This window comes from Leuresthes tenuis, unplaced genomic scaffold (assembly GCF_036924035.1).
Source record: "Leuresthes tenuis unplaced genomic scaffold, fLeuTen1.0.hap1 SCAF_34, whole genome shotgun sequence".
NCBI classification, from domain to species: Eukaryota; Metazoa; Chordata; class Actinopteri; order Atheriniformes; family Atherinopsidae; genus Leuresthes; species Leuresthes tenuis.
Window position 1 is genome coordinate 124,535 of NW_027325388.1, and position 20,652 is coordinate 145,186.

Consider the following 20,652-nt stretch of genomic DNA (forward strand, 5'->3'; position numbering starts at 1 on the left):
CAGTGCAGTTTGATTCATCGGCACTTACATATGCTTATGAGTGGAAACTTCCCAGCTCTCCTTTTTCACAACAACTAGTGGAAGAAGCAAAAGCGTTAGTTTCACCCCTTTCTGATTTCATGCAACCTGCTGATTTGCACTGCACATCACACATTTCTTTGGGGCCTGACAATGACTATGAGAAGAAGTGAAAAAATATGTGCGCCTACTTTATTGGCTGTGTCGCTCACTCCAGAGCACTTCGATTTTTTTAATGTTTGTGGTACTCGCCCTCACATTTCCTTGGCCAAACGTGCACACTGGCAGTGACAAGGTGTGGGAGAGTTTGTTGCTACATGTCAGAAAGAAATGGAGTGGACTGTTTCACCTGCTGATCCAAATTTGATGTTTTCTGAACGATTGTCAGCATACAAAAAAATATTTTTGAGTACAATGCATTGTCAAAGAACTGTGGACTTAATTCCTACCACAGAATCACATTTTGAAGCATGTTTTTTATCTGAAACAGATTTGTCTTCGATACCCATGTTGGCTGAAGTGCCCAATGATCTTTGGGCTAAGAGCAAATATGATGTGGGGTTGATAAAAGGCTGTGAACCAGTAATTGTCACCCCTAAATCAGACTTTTGTCGATGTAAAAAACAATACCCTTTTAAGCCTGAAGCAATTAAAGGGATTAAACCTGTTTTTCAATCTTTTCAGAAAACAAGCGTTATTGTTCCTTTTGAAAATTCACCTGTGCTTACTCCATTGTTTCCTGTTAAAAAGATTAAAGATGCTGGCCAGCCAGATGAATGGCGTTTTGTACAGGACCTCCAAGCGGTGAATGCTGCAGTTCAGCCACATGCTCCTACTGTGCCCAACCCACACACTATTTTGTCTCAAATTACATCAGATGCACAGTTTTTCTCAGTGGTTGACTTGTCGCCAGTGCACCCTGATAGTCCATTTTGGTTTGCTTTTTAGTTTGAAGGGAGATCTTGGACTTTTACCCGGTTATGCCAGGGGTACTGTGAAAGTCCCACTATTTACAATGCTGCCCTCAAAGCTAGTCTGGATTAACTTCAATCAACCACAGGCTCTGCTCTTTTGCAGTATGTGGATGACATCCTTTTATGTAGTCCATCTAAACAACAGTGTGAAAAAGACCAAATTACTCAAATAACTTTCTTGCTTTCAATATTTTTCCTCTAGTGACGCTGACTTAGAGAGGGATGAAGATAATCATGTTTAATTGTTCATGTTTTGATTGTTTATCATTGGACCCTTTATTACTATGATGCCTGCATTTTAAACTCACGTTGTGTGCAAATGCAGGCTGATGTTTTACAGATAAAGTTATTATTTTCCTTGTTTCTTTTGGGTTGATTAATATAATGGTATTATTATAATCAAAAGGGAGGAATGTAATGGAAAATAATTCTTATATGCTTTGTATTGAGTGTTACTGTGTATAACCTGCAAATGACCGAGCTGCAAGGTACCACCCTGCCCTGTTTTCTTAAATTCCTCTTTACAATGGTGGGCTTGTTATAATGAGATAGGTGCACTTTAGGGGGGACAGGGTTAGGCTGGTATTTACGAGTGTGTCTGGGTAACCTCAACTGATGGTTGGGGAGGAAAGTTAGAAGAACAATCAATTATACCCAAAAACAGATGACGTGATGAGCGGGCAATATAACTGTGTGTTTTTGCTTCAGTGGTCAGAGCAACTCTGTATTCTGTACTGTGTTGTTCTCTCTTGCAAGATATTATTATTAAAGCCTCTTATCTCCTCACAAGAAAATAACTGACTCCCCAAATGCAAGTGTCAGGACAAATGATCAAACTTCTCCAAGCTTCAGTCTGCAGAGAAGTACAAGACAGGGTTGCTCACTTTCTCCCTCACTTTTTGCTATTTTCATCAAACCTTTAGCAGCTGCTATCAGACAAGATAGAAATATTAAAGACATCCAACCCCAAAATATTGAGCATAAAATAAGTCTTTATGCTGATGATGTATTACTTTTCCTTCAGAACTCACAAACGTCTCTCACTCACACGATCACACTCATAAATAAATTCTCAGCACTTTTTGACTACTCTATCAATTGGTCTAAGACCACAGTTCTGCCCATTAACTGTAGGGTCCAGAATATACCTGCGATCACTTTACAGTCAGGAAATATTAGATATTTAGGCATAAACATTTCCTCCAGGCTCTCAGAGCTAACAAAGCTAATTTATGTGCAATTATTAAAGACAGTAGAGGACAATCTCTCTCGTTGGAAGTCCTTACCTATATCACTTATGGGGAGTGTTACAACCATTAAAATGATGATACTACCAAAAGTTAACTGTTTTGTTCTCAATGATCCCCATAAAACCAACCTTCTACTTGGTTTAAGTCACTAGATTCATGCATCTCCAAATTTCTGTGGAAAAACAAACCACCACGTATTAGTTTAAAAACCCTACAGAAGACCAAGGACAGTGGTGGATTAGATTTACCTAATTTTCAGCACTATTCCTTAGCCAATAGGTTACGGTATATATCAAAATGGTTTAAACCTAGCCCAATAGATGAACATGGATAAATATAGAACAAGCATTGTGTGATAATCTGGAAATCTCTGACCTGCCACTTATTAGTCAAAACGTAAAAAATCACAAATGTTTCAAAAGCATTAACATCAGCACCTCTCTGACAGCCTGGTGGGAATTTCTTAAAATAACAAAGTCTTCACTTGTCCCGTGTAAGCTTACACCCATCTGGAACAATCCTGACATCCTGCAAAACCAAAAAATGCTAAACTTTACTCTATGGAAGATCAAAGGAATCAAACATCTGGAACATATAATCCAAAATGGACATTTTATTTCATTTGATGAGCTCATATCACAACATGAGATAGGCAGCAATAAATTCCTAGAATATCAACAACTTAAGTCTATAATAACAAAGAAATATATCCTCCACCAACCAGACTTACAACTCCCGATTAGGGTAGCAGAATTTCTAAGCATCTGCACCCCAAAACTACTATCAAAAATATATAAATTATTGTCTAAGATAGATGACACAATGTCTCTACCGTCCTCAAAATGGGAGGCAGATTTATCCATCAGTTCTAGTCATAGCTTCTGGCCACAAATATGTTTGAACACCTTCAGAATGACTCAAAATCCTAATTTACAGCTCATACAATACAAAATTCTTCATAGAACACACTATACAGGACAAAGGATGTTCAGGATGGGTCTAACACACTCAAACATCTGCTCACATTGCACAGATAACACACCTGATGATTATGCACATGCTTTGTGGTTTTGTGCGCCTGTCCAGAAGTTCTGGCTTGAAGTCTGTGCGGACCTGTCAACATGGCTAAAGTGTAGCATTCCTGCATGCCCCACACTGTGCATACTGGGTGACTTAGACAACATCAACGTGGAATTTAGCTTAGCACACATGATCCTCACAGTGTTATGTATAGCAAAGAAAACTATTCTCATGAACTGGAAAGCGAAGAACAATCTGTGTATTAACCAGTTTAGAAATCGCTCTGGGCGGTTGGGTGTGTGCTGGGGGGGGCTGTGTGGCTTCGGGCGTCTGGTGGTCTCTCGGGTCGTGGGGACCGGGTTGGTCATTGCTGGGGGGGACTGTGTGTCGGGCTTGGAGGGCAGTTTTGGGGGCTTGCGGTTGGGGCTGTCTTGCGGTGTGGGGCGGGGTCCCTTAGGGGCCTTGGGGTGGTGGCTGCTGGCTCTGTACCGGGTGACCGGGCCGCTCTGGCGTGGGTGGTGGAGCTGGGCCTGGACCTGGTGGCTTGCCGCTGCCTTGCGCCCGGGGCGGGGCCCTGCCTGTGCCTGGGGGGTCTGGGTTGCCCTGGACATGCCACAGTATGCGTGGGTTGGTGCAGGTCCTGGTGCCGGCCTTGTTGCTCTGGGAACTCCAAGGTGTCCGCAGGTGGTTGTTTTTTTTAGGGTGTTGGGGCGTGCGGTGAGGAGGAGGGGGTCTGTATGGGGGTGTGCTTTTCCCCAGTTGGGGGGGGGCCTGGGGGGGCCTGGGTGATGGTGGGTCTCAGGCCCGGGCTGCTGCGACTGGTGTAACCGGGTGATTTGTTTGTTTGTTTGTTTGATTTTTGTTGTTGTTTGTTTGTTTTTGTAGAGGTCCTCCGGGGTGGGGTTGGGTTGAGTGGGGTGGGGCGGGATGGGTTCCTTCTGGGGGTACAGTAGCTCCCGGAATATGGTGACTGCAGGCCCCGAGCCTGGTGGACATCAGGCCCTCCGGCCCTGTGTTGGGTCCCAGGTAGCGGGGATGCCTATTGCAGCCAGTCTCTGGCTGCCCTCTCTGAGGTGGGAGGGACAAGGAGGATGAATTAATTATTCTGCTAGTATATATATTGTAAACATAAACAATAAACATTTATAAAACTTCCCTTGGCAAAGCAAATCTGTTTGGCATAAAGGTATTCAGACTACAATTCTAGTGCAGCAAGTTCAAGAATGTGTGTGTGTATGGGTGTATGTGTGCGAACGTGTGTGAGTTTGTGTGTGTGAGAGTTTAAAGAACCTGTTATCCACAGGCAGGTCTTAACTAGTATGGCACGGGTCCAGCCTGTCTCATCTTTTTTGGAAGGTTCAGCGCTCGGCCGTAACCCTTCTGTCTGTTTGGACTCTCACATACATTCGGTTAATCATAGAAAAACGAGAACAAAACTTTTTAGCCCCTTAAATTCATAAAACAGACATGGTGCAGTTATTTCCATTCTAGAAAATAAGAGTAATCACCACCATTCCTATAAATTCTGGATATTCTAACAATCTGAATCTTTTTTAAATGTTCGATGAAGCCCTTTGCTGTTCTGTTTAGAGACTCAGCTGATCATAAACCAAGTTTTGCTCTTGAACCAAGCTTCTAAACTCTTCACCTTTTTCATTTCTCAGTTAGTATTCACTTTAAAACTGATTAAAAGAAAAATTAAATGAATGCCTATCAACAAATGTGGGATCTAAACTCTAGTGCTTCCTCTAAAATAATTTCCTTTCTCAATTCAGAAATGTGTGTGTGTAAGTCACAACACCCGTGACACCAAAACGGCTTTCTTTTCTCTCTTTTCTCTACACTCTGCACTGTGAGCACACACAACAAATCAGAAAGGCTTTTTTCTCCCTTTTCTACATTATGGACTGTGGGGACACAAAACCGCTCTCTCTTTTTTTTTTTGGATTGTGTGCCAGGGCGTTGTCTCACGTATTAGATTATGCTTAAGATACGAATGGGTTTATCAGTCACATCAGAATCCATACATACTGATCCTCCCGTAATAAAATGGTCGGATCTTATCAAACACACTTTGTTTCTTGTGACAAGTCAGCCAAACAGCGTATACACGTCAAGACACTGAATCAAGTTTGCCACAAGAACTCATAAGTTTGGCAGTATTGCTCTGCCGTCAGCAATCATACACCCATTTTATTTTCATGAGACATGTGCAGGCACCTGTTCATCTACTGTTCTATCACTATGAATTAGTTTATCTATTATCAATAAGGATACTTCTACAACTACTATCAAAGTATGTCCGGACTTCTTATGTTGTCAGTTGCTATATATGAATAAGTGGGTTGCTACTGAAAAGCATTAAGCATGTCACACAGCCCAAACATATAACATTTCAGGACACACCACACAGTTAATAACCACAGTGAAGCATGTCAAAGCCCAAACATGTAACATTCAACAGGACACTTACACAACACATTCAAATCAAACAGTCAGACAACATACAAGAACCTATACCCCAGCCGGCATTGCTCCCTGCCTATTTTCCTACAACTCACTATGTGTGCGCACACCTTTATTCACAAACTCTTCAACTTATACTCTTTTACCGAAGCTGCTACAGCTCGATTGGCCAAATACCCTTAGATCCTATTTCGGTGAATTTGACATCTGCCTTGCATGTAACAGATTAGCGGTTTAGCAGTTTAAATTTAGTTTGAGTGAAGGAATTCATTTTATAGCAAAATCCAAAATCGTGAAGAACTCATGGAAGTAAGCTTATTCTCGGATTCTTGAAACTTTAGATTTGCTCTTTCTTTTACTGCAAAGTACAACGTTGAGCAGCACTAATGAGTTGTTTCTATTTTTGGCAGGCTTTACCTTTGCGGATGAAGCCCTTTCTGTCTGTGCAAAAGAAATCTTGTTACTGTGCAGAGTGACTTCTCTGAGTAGAGTCGCCTTACTTGTTGCGACTGTGCCGATGTTCGAAGCTGGAGTGCAAAGTTGTTGCTTGAATGGTGCTCGCTGAAGCGTGCGGTAGTGTAAAGTTATACCATTTAAAAGGGCTGAAGAGTGCTCAGTGCAGCGGGTGGGCGGAGGTGCAAAGTGACACTATGGCCATAAAAAGAACACCGCTACAAGTGCGCATTGTGCCAGGAAGGGCCCTCGAACGTGAACCAGTGGACAGTTATCGCTTCTCGGCCTTTTGGCTAAGATCAAGTGTAGTATCTGTACTTATCAGTTTAATGTCTGATGTGTCCTCTATGCAAGGACTACATATTAAATGGATTTGTATCAATAGGAGTTGAAAAAGGAGCTTGCTCCGTTCACTCCAAGCATCGACCCGGTACTGCAGTGCCGCTGGGAACGGTGCGCTCTCCTCTGCTCTTGTGAAAAAGCAAACAGCGGTGCAGGATGGAAGTTTCTTTTAATCTGCTGAGAAAAGAGAGTGAATGCGAAGCAGACTTTAACACGGCTCTGGGAGCGAGCCGTGTGCGGGCTAACCGGGAGAATTGCTTGAAAGAAATGCGACACCGAATGAGCGGTCAGAACAAAGCCTCAATACGGTGTTCCTGTGGTGTTTTTATAAAAAAAAAGGTGTGAATGCCCCATAGAAAACTAAAAGGTGGAGCGGAAGTGTTCGGCTGCAAGAAGGTGTGAATGTCCGACTATATTTGGTGAAAAGCAGGTGAAGCAAGGTCTGAATGCCCAACCTTACATCATCAAAAGCGAGATCAGAGGTTTTTGGCTGCAAGAAGGCCATAGTTTGCCAAAAGCGGGTAAGGTGCGAATGACCGACTAAATATCAACAAAAGTGGGGGCGGAGGTCTTCGGATGCAAGTGGGTGTGAATATCCCACCATACAAGTATGGTGGAGAGGAAGCTGTGAATGGCCGACCATAGTTTGCAAAAAGCGGGTGAGAAAAGGTGCGAATGTCCAACCATACATGATCAAAACAGGGAGCGGAGGTGTTTGGCTGCGACAAGGTGTGAATGTCCACCCATAATTAATGAAAAGCGGGCAACAAGTAGGTTCGAATGCCCAACCATACATCATCAAAAGCAGGAGTGGATGTGTTCGGCTACAAGAAGGTTTGAATGTCCGAGCATAGTTTGTAATAAGCGGGTAAGAAAAGGTTCGAATGCCCGAACATACACCATCAAAAGAGGGAGCGGAGGTGTTCCGCTGTAAGACGGTGTGAATGTCCGACCATATTTGGTAAAAAGTGGGTATGAAAAGGTTCGAATGCCCAAATTCGGCTGCAAAAAACTGTGTTCGGCTGCAAAAAGGTGTGAATGTTTGACTAAAGTTTGTAAAAAGCGGTTAAGACAAGGTGCGAATGCCTGACAATGTATGATCAAAAGCGGAAGAAGAGGTGTTCAGCTGCAAGAAGGTCTAAATGTCCATCATTAATTGCTAGAAAACATGAAAGAAAATTTTCGAAAATCAATCCGCACATGATCATAAGTGGGAGAGGAGGTGTTCAGCTGCAAGAAGGTGTGAATGTCCTACCATAATTGCTGAAAAATGTGTTAGAAACGGTAAGAATGCTGGACCATACATCATCAAAAGCTAGAGAGGTGGTGTTCGGTTGCAAGTAGGTGTGAGTGTCTGACTAAAGTTGAAATATATTAACAAAAGCGGGAGGAGAGGTCTTCGGATGAGTGGTTGAGAATTTTCAACTATAATCTATAAAATGCGGTGAAAAAAAAGGTGTGATAGAAACCTAAAAGGTGGAGCGGAAGTGTTCGGCTGCAAGAAGGTGTGAATGTCCGTCTATAGTTGGTGAAAAGCAGGAAAAGCAAGGTCTTATTGCCCAATCTTACATCATCAAAAGCGAGATCAGAGGTGTTTGGCTGCAAGAAAACGGGTAAGGTGTGAATGACCGACTAAATATCAACAAAAGTGGGGGCGGAAGTCTTCGGATGCAAGTGGGTGTGAGTATCCCACCATACAAGTATGGTGGAGAGGAAGCTGTGAATGGCCGACCATAGTTTGCAAAAAGCGGGTGAGAAAAGGTGCGAATGTCCAACCATACATGATCAAAACAGGGAGCGGAGGTGTTTGGCTGCGACAAGGTGTGAATGTCCACCCATAATTAATGAAAAGCGGGCAACAAGTAGGTTCGAATGCCCAACCATACATCATCAAAAGCAGGAGTGGATGTGTTCGGCTACAAGAAGGTTTGAATGTCCGAGCATAGTTTGTAAAAAGCGGGTAAGAAAAGGTTCGAATGCCCGAACATACACCATCAAAAGAGGGAGCGGAGGTGTTCCGCTGTAAGACGGTGTGAATGTCCGACCATATTTGGTAAAAAGTGGGTATGAAAAGGTTCGAATGCCCAAATTCGGCTGCAAAAAACTGTGTTCGGCTGCAAAAAGGTGTGAATGTTTGACTAAAGTTTGTAAAAAGCGGGTAAGACAAGGTGCGAATGCCTGACAATGTATGATCAAAAGCGGAAGAAGAGGTGTTCAGCTGCAAGAAGGTCTAAATGTCCATCATTAATTGCTAGAAAACATGAAAGAAAATTTTCGAAAATCAATCCGCACATGATCATAAGTGGGAGAGGAGGTGTTCAGCTGCAAGAAGGTGTGAATGTCCTACCATAATTGCTGAAAAATGTGTTAGAAACGGTAAGAATGCCGGACCATACATCATCAAAAGCTAGAGAGGTGGTGTTCGGTTGCAAGTAGGTGTGAGTGTCTGACTAAAGTTGAAATATATTAACAAAAGCGGGAGGAGAGGTCTTCGGATGAGTGGTTGAGAATTTTCAACTATAATCTATAAAATGCGGTGAAAAAAAAGGTGTGATAGAAACCTAAAAGGTGGAGCGGAAGTGTTCGGCTGCAAGAAGGTGTGAATGTCCGTCTATAGTTGGTGAAAAGCAGGAAAAGCAAGGTCTTATTGCCCAATCTTACATCATCAAAAGCGAGATCAGAGGTGTTTGGCTGCAAGAAAACGGGTAAGGTGTGAATGACCGACTAAATATCAACAAAAGTGGGGGCGGAGGTCTTCGGATGCAAGTGGGTGTGAATATCCCACCATACAAGTATGGTGGAGAGGAAGCTGTGAATGGCCGACCATAGTTTGCAAAAAGCGGGTGAGAAAAGGTGCGAATGTCCAACCATACATGATCAAAACAGGGAGCGGAGGTGTTTGGCTGCGACAAGGTGTGAATGTCCACCCATAATTAATGAAAAGCGGGCAACAAGTAGGTTCGAATGCCCAAACATACATCAACAAAAGCAGGAGTGGATGTGTTTGGCTACAAGAAGGTTTGAATGTCCGAGCATAGTTTGTAAAAAGCGGGTAAGAAAAGGTGCGAATGCCCGAACATACACCATCAAAAGAGGGAGCGGAGGTGTTTCGCTGTAAGATGGTGCGAATGTCCGACCATAGTTGGTAAAAAGCGGGTAAGAAAAGGTTCGAATGCCCGAACATACACCATCAAAAGAGGGAGCGGAGGTGTTCCGCTGTAAGACGGTGTGAATGTCCGACCATATTTGGTAAAAAGTGGGTATGAAAAGGTTCGAATGCCCAAATTCGGCTGCAAAAAACTGTGTTCGGCTGCAAAAAGGTGTGAATGTTTGACTAAAGTTTGTAAAAAGCGGGTAAGACAAGGTGCGAATGCCTGACAATGTATGATCAAAAGCGGAAGAAGAGGTGTTCAGCTGCAAGAAGGTCTAAATGTCCATCATTAATTGCTAGAAAACATGAAAGAAAATTTTCGAAAATCAATCCGCACATGATCATAGGTGGGAGAGGAGGTGTTCAGCTGCAAGAAGGTGTGAATGTCCTACCATAATTGCTGAAAAATGTGTTAGAAACGGTAAGAATGCCGGACCATACATCATCAAAAGCTAGAGAGGTGGTGTTCGGTTGCAAGTAGGTGTGAGTGTCTGACTAAAGTTGAAATATATTAACAAAAGCGGGAGGAGAGGTCTTCGGATGAGTGGTTGAGAATTTTCAACTATAATCTATAAAATGCGGTGAAAAAAAAGGTGTGATAGAAACCTAAAAGGTGGAGCGGAAGTGTTCGGCTGCAAGAAGGTGTGAATGTCCGTCTATAGTTGGTGAAAAGCAGGAAAAGCAAGGTCTTATTGCCCAATCTTACATCATCAAAAGCGAGATCAGAGGTGTTTGGCTGCAAGAAAACGGGTAAGGTGTGAATGACCGACTAAATATCAACAAAAGTGGGGGCGGAGGTCTTCGGATGCAAGTGGGTGTGAATATCCCACCATACAAGTATGGTGGAGAGGAAGCTGTGAATGGCCGACCATAGTTTGCAAAAAGCGGGTGAGAAAAGGTGCGAATGTCCAACCATACATGATCAAAACAGGGAGCGGAGGTGTTTGGCTGCGACAAGGTGTGAATGTCCACCCATAATTAATGAAAAGCGGGCAACAAGTAGGTTCGAATGCCCAAACATACATCAACAAAAGCAGGAGTGGATGTGTTTGGCTACAAGAAGGTTTGAATGTCCGAGCATAGTTTGTAAAAAGCGGGTAAGAAAAGGTGCGAATGCCCGAACATACACCATCAAAAGAGGGAGCGGAGGTGTTTCGCTGTAAGATGGTGCGAATGTCCGACCATAGTTGGTAAAAAGCGGGTAAGAAAAGGTTCGAATGCCCGAATATATACCATCAAAAGCGGAAGCGGAGGTGTTCGGCTGCAAGAAGGTGTGAACGTCCGACCACAGTTTGTAAAAAGCAGTTAAGAAAAGGTTCGAATATCCAACCAAACATAATCAAAAGTGGGAGGAGAGCTGTTCGACTGCAAGTAGGTGTGAATGTCCACCCATAATTCCTGAAAAATGGGTAAGAAAAGGTGCGAATATCCAACCATACATCATCAAAAGAAGAAATGGATGTGTTCTGCTACAAGAAGGTTTGAATGTCCGAACATAGTTTGTAAAAAGTGGGTAAGAAAAAGTTCGAATGCCCGAACATACACCATCAAAAGAGGGAGCGGAGGTGTTCCGCTGTAAGACGGTGTGAATGTCCGAGCATAATTGGTAAAAAGCGGGTAAGAAAAGGTTAAAATACCCGACTCTACACAATCAATAGCGGGAGCGGAGTTGTTCGGCTAAAAGAAGGTGTGAAAGTCCGACCATGGTTTGTAAAAAGCGGGTAAGAAAAGGTTCGAATGCCAAAATATACACCATCAAAAGCGGAATCCGAGGTGTTCGGCTGCAAGTAGGTGTGAATGTCAGATCATAATTTGCAAAAAGCTGATGAGAAAGGTGTGAATGACCGACAATAATTGCTGAAAAATGTGTTAGAAAAGGTAAGAATGCCGGACCATTCATCATCAAAAGCGGGAGAAGAGGTGTTCCGCTGTAAGATGGTGTGAATGTCCGACCATAGTTGGTAAAAAGCGGGTAAGAAAAGGTTCGAATGCCCGAATATATACCATCAAAAGCGGAAGCGGAGGTGTTCAGCTGCAAGAAGGTGTGAACGTCCGACCAAAGTTTGTAAAAAGCAGTTAAGAAAAGGTTCGAATATCCAACCAAACATAATCAAAAGTGGGAGCAGAGCTGTTCGACTGCAAGTAGGTTTGAATGTCCACCCATAATTCCTGAAAAATGGGTAAGAAAAGGTGCGAATGCCCAACCATACATCATCAAAAGAAGAAGTGGTGGTGTTCTGCTACAAGAAGGTTTGAATGTCCGACCATAGTTTGTAAAAAGTGGGTAAGAAAAAGTTTGAATGCCCGAACATACACCATCAAAAGAGGGAGCGGAGGTGTTCCGCTGTAAGACGGTGTGAATGTCCGACCATAATTGGTAAAAAGCGGGTAAGAAAAGGTTAAAATACCCGACTGTACACAATCAATAGCGGGAGCGGAGTTGTTCGGCTACAAGAAGGTGTGAAAGTCCGACCATGGTTTGTAAAACGCGGGTAAGACAAGGTGCGAATGCCCGACAATGTATGATCAAAAGAGGGAGCGGAGGTGTTCGGCTGCAAGGTCTGAATTTCCAACCATAATTTGTAAACACTGTTGAAGAAAAGCCTCGAAAGCCCGACTATACACCATCAAAAGCGGGAGCGGAGGTGTTCAGCTGCAAGAAGGTCTGAATGTCCATCAATAATTACTGAAAAATGGGTAAGAAAAGGTGTGAATGACCAACTATACATCATCAAAAGCAGAAGTGGATGTGTTCGGCCATAAGAAGGTTTGAATGTCCGACCATAGTTTGTAAAAGGCGGGTAAGAAAAGGTTCGAATGCCCGAACATACACAATCAAAAGAGGGAGTGGAGGTGTTTCGCTGCAAGAAGGTGTGAATGTCCGAGCATAGTTTGTAAAAAGTGGGTAAGAAAAAGTTCGAATGCCAGAACATACACCATCAAAAGAGGGAGCGGAGGTGTTCCGCTGTAAGAAGGTGTGAATGTCCGACCATAGTTTGTAAAAAGCGGGTAAGAAAAGGTTAAAATACCCGACTCTACACAATCAATAGCGAGAGCGGAGTTGTTCGGCTAAAAGAAGGTGTGAAAGTCCGACCATGGTTTGTAAAAAGCGGGTAAGAAAAGGTTCGAATGCCAAAATATACACCATCAAAAGCGGAAGCCGAGGTGTTCGGCTGCAAGTACGTGTGAATGTCAGATCATAATTTGCAAAAAGCTGATGAGAAAGGTGTGAATGACCGACAATAATTGCTGAAAAATGTGTTAGAAAAGGTAAGAATGCCGGACCATTCATCATCAAAAGCGGGAGAAGAGGTGTTCGGCTGCAAGAAGCTGTGAATGTCCAGCCATAATTACTGAAAAACGGGTAAGAAAAGGTAGTTTTGCCAGACCATAAATGATCAAAACAGGGAGCGGAGGTGTTCCGCTGAAAGAAGGTGTGAATGTCCGACCATAATTGGTAAAAAGCGGGTAAGAAAAGGTTAAAATACCCGACTGTACACAACCAATAGCGGTACCGGAGTTGTTTGGCTACTAAAAGGTGTGAAAGTCCGACCATGGTTTGTAAAAAGCGGGTAAGAAAAGGTGTGAATGCCGGACAATGTATGATCAAAAGAGGAAACAGAGGTTTTCGGCTGCAAGAAGGTCTAAATGTCCAACCGTAATTTGTAAAAACCGGGGAAGAAAAGGCTCGGAAGCCCGACTATACACCATCAAAAGCGGGTGCAGAGGGGTTCAGCTGCAAGAAGGTCTGAATGTCCATCAATAATTGCTAGAAAACATGAAAAAAATTTTTCGAATATCCAACCGCACATGATCATAAGTGGGAGAGGAGGTGTTCAGCTGCAACAAGGTGTGAATGTCCACCCATAATTCCTCAAAAATGGGTAAAAAAAAAAGGTGCGAATGCCCAACATACATCATCAAAAGCAGGACTGGATGTGTTCGGCTACAAGAAGGTTTGAATGTCCGAACATAGTTTGTAAAAAGCGGGTAAGAAAAGGTTCGAATGCCCGAACATACACCATCAAAAGAGGGAGCGGAGGTGTTCCGCCATAAGAAGGTGTGAATGTCCGACCATAGTTGGTAAAAAGCGGGTAAGAAAAGGTTAAAATACCCGACTGTACACAATCAATAGCGGGAGCGAATGTGTTCGGCTACAAGAAGGTGTGAAAGTCCGACCATGTTTTGTAAATAGCGGGTAAGAAAAGGTGCGAATGCCCGACAATGTATGATCAAAAGAGGGAGCGGAGGTTTTCGGCTAAAAGAAGTTCTGAATGTCCAACCATAATTTGTAAAAACCGGGGAAGAAAAGGCTCGAAAGCCCGACTATACACCATCAAAAGCGGGTGCAGAGGGGTTCAGCTGCAAGAAGGTCTGAATGTCCATCAATAATTGCTAGAAAACATGAAAGAAAATTTTCGAATATCAAACCGCACATGATCATAAGTGGGAACGGAGGTGTTCAGCTGCAAGAAGGTGTGAATGTCCACCAATAATTCCTCAAAAAATGGGTAAAAAAAATGGTGCGAATGCCCAACCATACATCATCAAAAGCAGGACTGGATGTGTTCGGCTACAAGAAGGTTTGAATGTCCGAGCATAGTTTGTAAAAAGCGGGTAAGAAAAGGTTCGAATGCCCAACCATACATCATCAAAAGCCGGTGTGAATGTCAGATCATAATTTGCAAAAACCTGATGAGAAATGGTGAGAATGCCTGACTATACACCATCAAATGCGGGAGCGGAGGTGTTCGGCTGTGAGTAGGTGTGAATGTCCAACCATACCTGCTGAAAAATATGACAAAGCAGTTTTCACTTGGTTCTAGTGAAGGAATTCATTTTATATCAAAATCCGAAATTGTGTAGAACTCGTGGAAATAAGTTTATTCTTTGATTCCTAAAGGTTTAATGTTATTCTTTGGTATACTGCAAAGTAATACTTTCTATTTTGTTGAAACCGATTCAGACATAGATGAATATGAAGGACAAAGCAGTTTTAACTTGGTTTGAGTGAAGGAATTCATTTTATATCAAAATCCGAAATTGTGTAGAACTCGTCAATCGACGCTTATTCTCGGATTCCTGAAAAGGTTTAGAGTTGTTCTTTCCTATCCTGCAAAGTACAACGTTCTTTTTTTGTTTAAAGCTATTTAGACATGGATAAATATGAAGGACAAAGCAGTTCCTTCTGTGGGTACAGTAGCTCCCGGAATATGGTGACTGCAGGCCCTGAGCCTGGTGGACATAAGGCCCTCCTGCCCTGTGTTGGGTCCCAGGTTGCGGGGATGCCTATTGCAGCCAGTCTCTGGCTGCCCTCTCCGGCGTGGGAGGGACCAGGCGGATGAATTAATTATTCTGCTAGTTTATATATTTTAAACATAAACAATAAACATTTATAAAACTTCCCTTGGCAAGGCAAATCTGTTTGGCATAAAAGGTATGCAGACTACAATTCTGCTGCCATAATGCACAACTCTGGATTTTGATATAAAATGAATTCCATCACTCAAACCAAGTTAAAACTGCTTTGTCCTTCATATTTATCCATGTCATAATAGCTTTAAAGAAAAAAAGAACGTTGTACTTTGCAGGATAGGAAATAACAACACTAAACCTTTAGGAATCCGAGAATAATCTTATTTTCACGAGTTCTACACAATTTCGGATTTTGATATAAAATGAATTCCTTCACTCAAACCAAGTTAAAACTGCTTTGTCCTTCATATTTATCCATGTCTAAATAGCTTTAAACAAAAAAAGAACGATGTGCTTTGCAGGATAGGAAAGAACAACTCTAAACCTTTTCAGGAATCCGAGAATATGCGTCGATTGACGAGTTCTACACAATTTCGGATTTTGATATAAAATGAATTCCTTCACTCAAACCAAGTTAAAACTGCTTTGTCCTTCATATTTATCCATGTCTGAATAGCTTTAAACAAAAAAGAACGTAGTACTTTGCAGGATAGGAAAGAACAACACTAATTTTTTTCATGAATCCGATAATAAGCTTCTTTTCACGAGTTCTACACAATTCCGGATTTTGATATAAAATGAATTCCTTCAATCAAACCAAGTTAAAACTGCTTTTGTCCTTAATATTTATCCATGTCTGAATAGGTTTCAACAAAAAAGAAAGTATTACTTTGCAGTATACCAAAGAACAACACTAAACCTTTAGTAATCCGAGAATAAGCTTCTTTTCACCAGTTCTACACAATTTAGGATTTTGATATAAAATGAATTCCTTCACTCAAACCAAGTTAAAACTGCTTTGTCCTTCATATTTATCCATGTCTGAATCGGTTTCAACAAAATAGAAAGTATTACTTTGCATTATACCAAAGAACAACACTAAACCTTTAGGAATCCGAGAATAAACTTATTTCCACGAGTTCTACACAATTTCGGATTTTGATATAAAATGAATTCCTTCACTCAAACCAAGTGAAAACTGCTTTGTCATATTTTTCAGCAAGTATGGTCGGACATTCACATCTACTCACAGCTGAACACCTCCGCTCCCGCATTTGATGGTGTATAGTCGGGCATTCTCACCATTTATCATCAGGTTTTTAAATTATGATCTGACATTCACACCTGCTTTTGATGTTGTATGGTTGGGCATTCGCACCTTTTTTTATCCATTTTTCAGGAATTATGGGTGGACATTCACACCTTCTTGTAGCTGAACACCTCCTCTCCCGCATATGATTGTGTGCGGTTTGATATTCAAAAAATTTTCTTTCATGTTTTCTAGAAATTATTGATGGACATTGAGACCTTCTTGCAGCTGAACACCTCTGCTCCCGCTTTTGATGGTGTATAGTCGGGCTTTCGAGCCTTTTCTTCCCCGGTTTTTACAAATTATGGTTGGACATTTAGACCTTCTTGCAGCCGAAAACCTCCGTTCCCTCTTTTGATCATACATTGTCCGGCATTCGCACCTTTTCTTACCCGCTTTTTACAAACCATGGTCGGACTTTCACACCTTTTAGTAGCCAAACAACTCCGCTCCCGCTATTGATTGTGTACAGTCGGGTATTTTAACGTTTTCTTACCCGCTTTTTACCAATTATGGTCGGACATTCACACCTTCTTACAGCGGAACACCTCCGCTCCCTGTTTTGATCATTTATGGTCTGGCAATACTACCTTTTCTTACCCATTTTTGAGTAATTATGGCTGGACATTCACAGCTTCTTGCAGCCGAACACCTCTTCTCCTGCTTTTGATGATGACTGGTCCGGCATTCTTACCTTTTCTAACACATTTTTCAGCAAGTATTGTCGGTCATTCACACCTTTCTCATCAGCTTTTTGCAAATTATGATCTGACATTCACACCTACTTGCAGCTGAACACCTCGGCTTCCGCTTTTGATGGTGTATATTTTGGCATTCGAACCTTTTCTTACCCGCTTTTTACAAACCATGGTCGGACTTTCACACCTTCTTTTAGCCGAACAACTCCGCTCCCGCTATTGATTGTGTAGAGTCGGGTATTTTAACCTTTTCTTACCCGCTTTTTACCAACTATGGTCGGACATTCACACCTTCTTGCAGCGAAACACCTCCGCTCCCTCTTTTGATTGTGTATGTTCGGTCATTCGAACCTTTTCTTACCCGCCTTTTACAAACTATGGTCGGACATTCAAACCTTCTTGTGGCCGAACACTTCCACTTCTGCTTTTGATGATGTATAGTTGGGCATTCACACCTTTTCTTACCCATTTTTCAGTAATTATTGGTGGACATTCAGACCTTCTTGCAGCTGAACACCTCCGCTCCCGCTTTTGATGGTGTATAGTCGGGCTTTCGAGGCATTTCTTCAACGGTGTTTACAAATTATGGTTGGAAATTCAGACCTTGCAGCCGAACAACTCCGCTCCCTCTTTTGATCATACATTGTCGGGTATTCGCACCTTGTCTTACCCGCGTTTTACAAACCATGGTCGGACTTTCACACCTTCTTGTAGCCGAACAACTCCGCTCCCGCTATTGATTGTGTACAGTCGGGTTTTTTAACCTTTTCTTACCCGCTTTTTACCAACTATGGTCGGACATTCGCAGCATCTTACAGCGGAACACCTCCGCTCCCTCTTTTGATGGTGTATGTTCGGGCATTCGAAGTTTTTCTTACCCACTTTTTACAAACTATGGTCGGACATTCAAACCTTCTTGTAGCAGAACACATCCACTTCTTCTTTTGATGATGTATGGTTGGGCATTCGCACCTTTTGTTACCCATTTTTCAGGAATTATTGGTGGACATTCACACCTACTTGCAGTCGAACAGCTCTGCTCCCACTTTTGATTATGTTTGGTTGGATATTCGAACCTTTTCTTAACTGCTTTTTACAAACTTTGGTCGGATGTTCACACCTTGCAGCCGAACACCTCCGCTTCCTCTTTTGATGGTATATATTCGGGCATTCGCACCTTTTCTTACCCGCTTTTTACAAACTATGGTCGGACATTCAAACCTTGTAGCCGAAAACCTCCACTCCCTCTTTTGATCATACTTTGTCGGGCATTCGCACCTTTTCTTACCCGCTTTTTACAAACTATGCTCGGACATTCAAACCTTCTTGTAGCCAAACACATCCACTCCTGCTTTTGTTGATGTATGGTTGGGCATTCGAACCTACTTGTTGCCCGCTTTTCATTAATTATGGGTGGACATTCACACCTTGTCGCAGCCAAACACCTCCGCTCCCTGTTTTGATCATGTATGGTTGGACATTCGCACCTTTTCTCACCCTATTTTTGCAAACTATGGTCGGTCATTCACAGCTTCCTCTCCACCATACTTGTATGGTGGGATATTCACACCCACTTGCATCCGAAGATCTCCGCCCCCACTTTTGTTGATATTTAGTCGGTCATTCACACCTTACCCGTTTTCTTGCCGCCAAACACCTCTGATCTCACTTTTGATGATGTAAGATTGGGCATTCAGACCTTGCTTTTCCTGCTTTTCACCAACTATAGATGGACATTCACACCTTCTTGCAGCCGAACACTTCCGCTCCACCTTTTAGGTTTCTATCACACCTTTTTTTTCACCGCATTTTATAGATTATGGTCGGAAATTCTCAACCACTCATCCGAAGACCTCTCCTCCCGCTTTTGTTAATATATTTGAACTTTAGTCAGACATTCACACCTACTTGCAGCCGAACACCACCTCTCTAGCTTTTGATGATGTATGGTCCGGCATTCTTACCGTTTCTAACACATTTTTCAGCAATTATGGTAGGACATTCACACCTTCTTGCAGCTGAACACCTCCTCTCCCACTTATGATCATGTGCGGATTGATTTTCGAAAATTTTCTTTCATGTTTTCTAGCAATTAATGATGGACATTTAGACCTTCTTGCAGCTGAACACCTCCGCTCCCGCTTTTGATCATACATTGTCAGGCATTCGCACCTTGTCTTACCCGCTTTTTACAAACTTTAGTCAAACATTCACACCTTTTTGCAGCCGAACACAGTTTTTTGCAGCCGAATTTGGGCATTCAAACCTTTTCATACCCACTTTTTACCAAATATGGTCGGACATTCACACAGTCTTACAGCGGAACACCTCCGCTCCCTCTTTTGATGGTGTTTGTTCGGGCATTCGAACCTTTTCTTACCCGCTTTTTACAAACTATGCTCAGACATACAAACCTTCTTGTAGCCGAACACATCCACTCCTGCTTTTGATGATGTATGGTTGGGCATTCGAACCTACTTGTTGCCCGCTTTTCATTAATTATGGGTGGACATTCACACCTTGTCGCAGCCAAACACCTCCGCTCCCTGTTTTGATCATGTATGGTTGGACATTCGCACCTTTTCTCACCCGCTTTTTGCAAACTATGGTCGGCCATTCACAGCTTCCTCTCCACCATACTTGTATGGTGGGATATTCACACCCACTTGCATCCGAAGACCTCCGCCCTCACTTTTGTTGATATTTAGTCGGTCATTCGCACCTTACCCGCTTTTGGCAAACTATCGCCTTCTTGCAGCCAAAAACCTCTGATCTCGCTTTTGATGATGTAAGGTTGGGCATTCAGACCTTGCTTCACCTGCTTTTCACCAAATATAGTCGGACATTCACACCTTCTTGCAGCCGAACACTTCCGCTCCACCTTTTAGTTTTCTATGGGGCATTCACACCTTTTTTTTTATAAAAACACCACAGGAACACCGTATTGAGGCTTTGTTCTGACCGCTCATTCGGTTCGCGTTTCTTTCAAGCAATTCTCCTGGTTAGCCCGCACTCGGCTCGCTCCCAGAGCCGTGTTAAAGTCTACTTCGCATTCACTCTCTTTTCTCAGCAGACTAAAAGAAACTTCCATCCTGCTCCGCTGTTTGCTTTTTCACAAGAGCAGAGGAGAGCGCACCGTTCCCAGCGGCACTGCAGTACCGGGTCGATGCTTGGAGTGAACGGAGCAAGTTCCTTTTTCAAATCCTATTTATAAAAATCCATTTAATATGTAGTCCTTGCATAGACATATCACATATTAAACTGATAAAAACAGATACTACACTTGATCTTAGCCAAAAGGCCGAGAAGCGATATCTGTCCACTGGTTCACGTCCGAGGGCCCTTCCTGGCACAATGCGCACTTGTAGCGGTGTTCTTTTTATGGCCATAGTGTCACTTTGCACCTCCACCCACCCGCTGCACTGAGCACTCTTCAACCCTTTTAAATGGTATAACTTTACACTACCGCATGCTCCAGCGAGCACCATTCAAGCAACAACTTTGCACTCCAGCTTTGAACATCGGCACAGTCGCAACAAGTAAGACGACTCTACTCAGAGAAGTCACTCTGCACAGTAACAAGATTTCTTTTGCACAGACAGAAAGGGCTTCATCCACAAAGGTAAAGCCTGCCAAAAATAGAAACAACTCATTAGTGCTGCTCAACGTTGTACTTTGCAGTAAAAGAAAGAGCAAATCTAAAGTTTCAGGAATC

At 42.7% G+C, this 20,652-nt stretch overlaps 2 non-coding genes across 2 annotated transcripts; one reads left to right on the forward strand and one right to left on the reverse strand.

Annotated features, from left to right (window-relative positions):
• The first annotated feature begins 6,454 nt into the window (after positions 1–6,454).
• LOC140285323 (U2 spliceosomal RNA) lies at positions 6,455–6,645 on the forward strand. The gene has a single exon (XR_011910415.1). It is a non-coding gene; the product is annotated as a U2 spliceosomal RNA (small nuclear RNA).
• Positions 6,646–20,062: 13,417 nt separating this feature from the next.
• Positions 20,063–20,250, reverse strand: LOC140285205 (U2 spliceosomal RNA). The gene has a single exon (XR_011910342.1). It is a non-coding gene; the product is annotated as a U2 spliceosomal RNA (small nuclear RNA).
• Between the last annotated feature and the right edge of the window lie 402 nt (positions 20,251–20,652).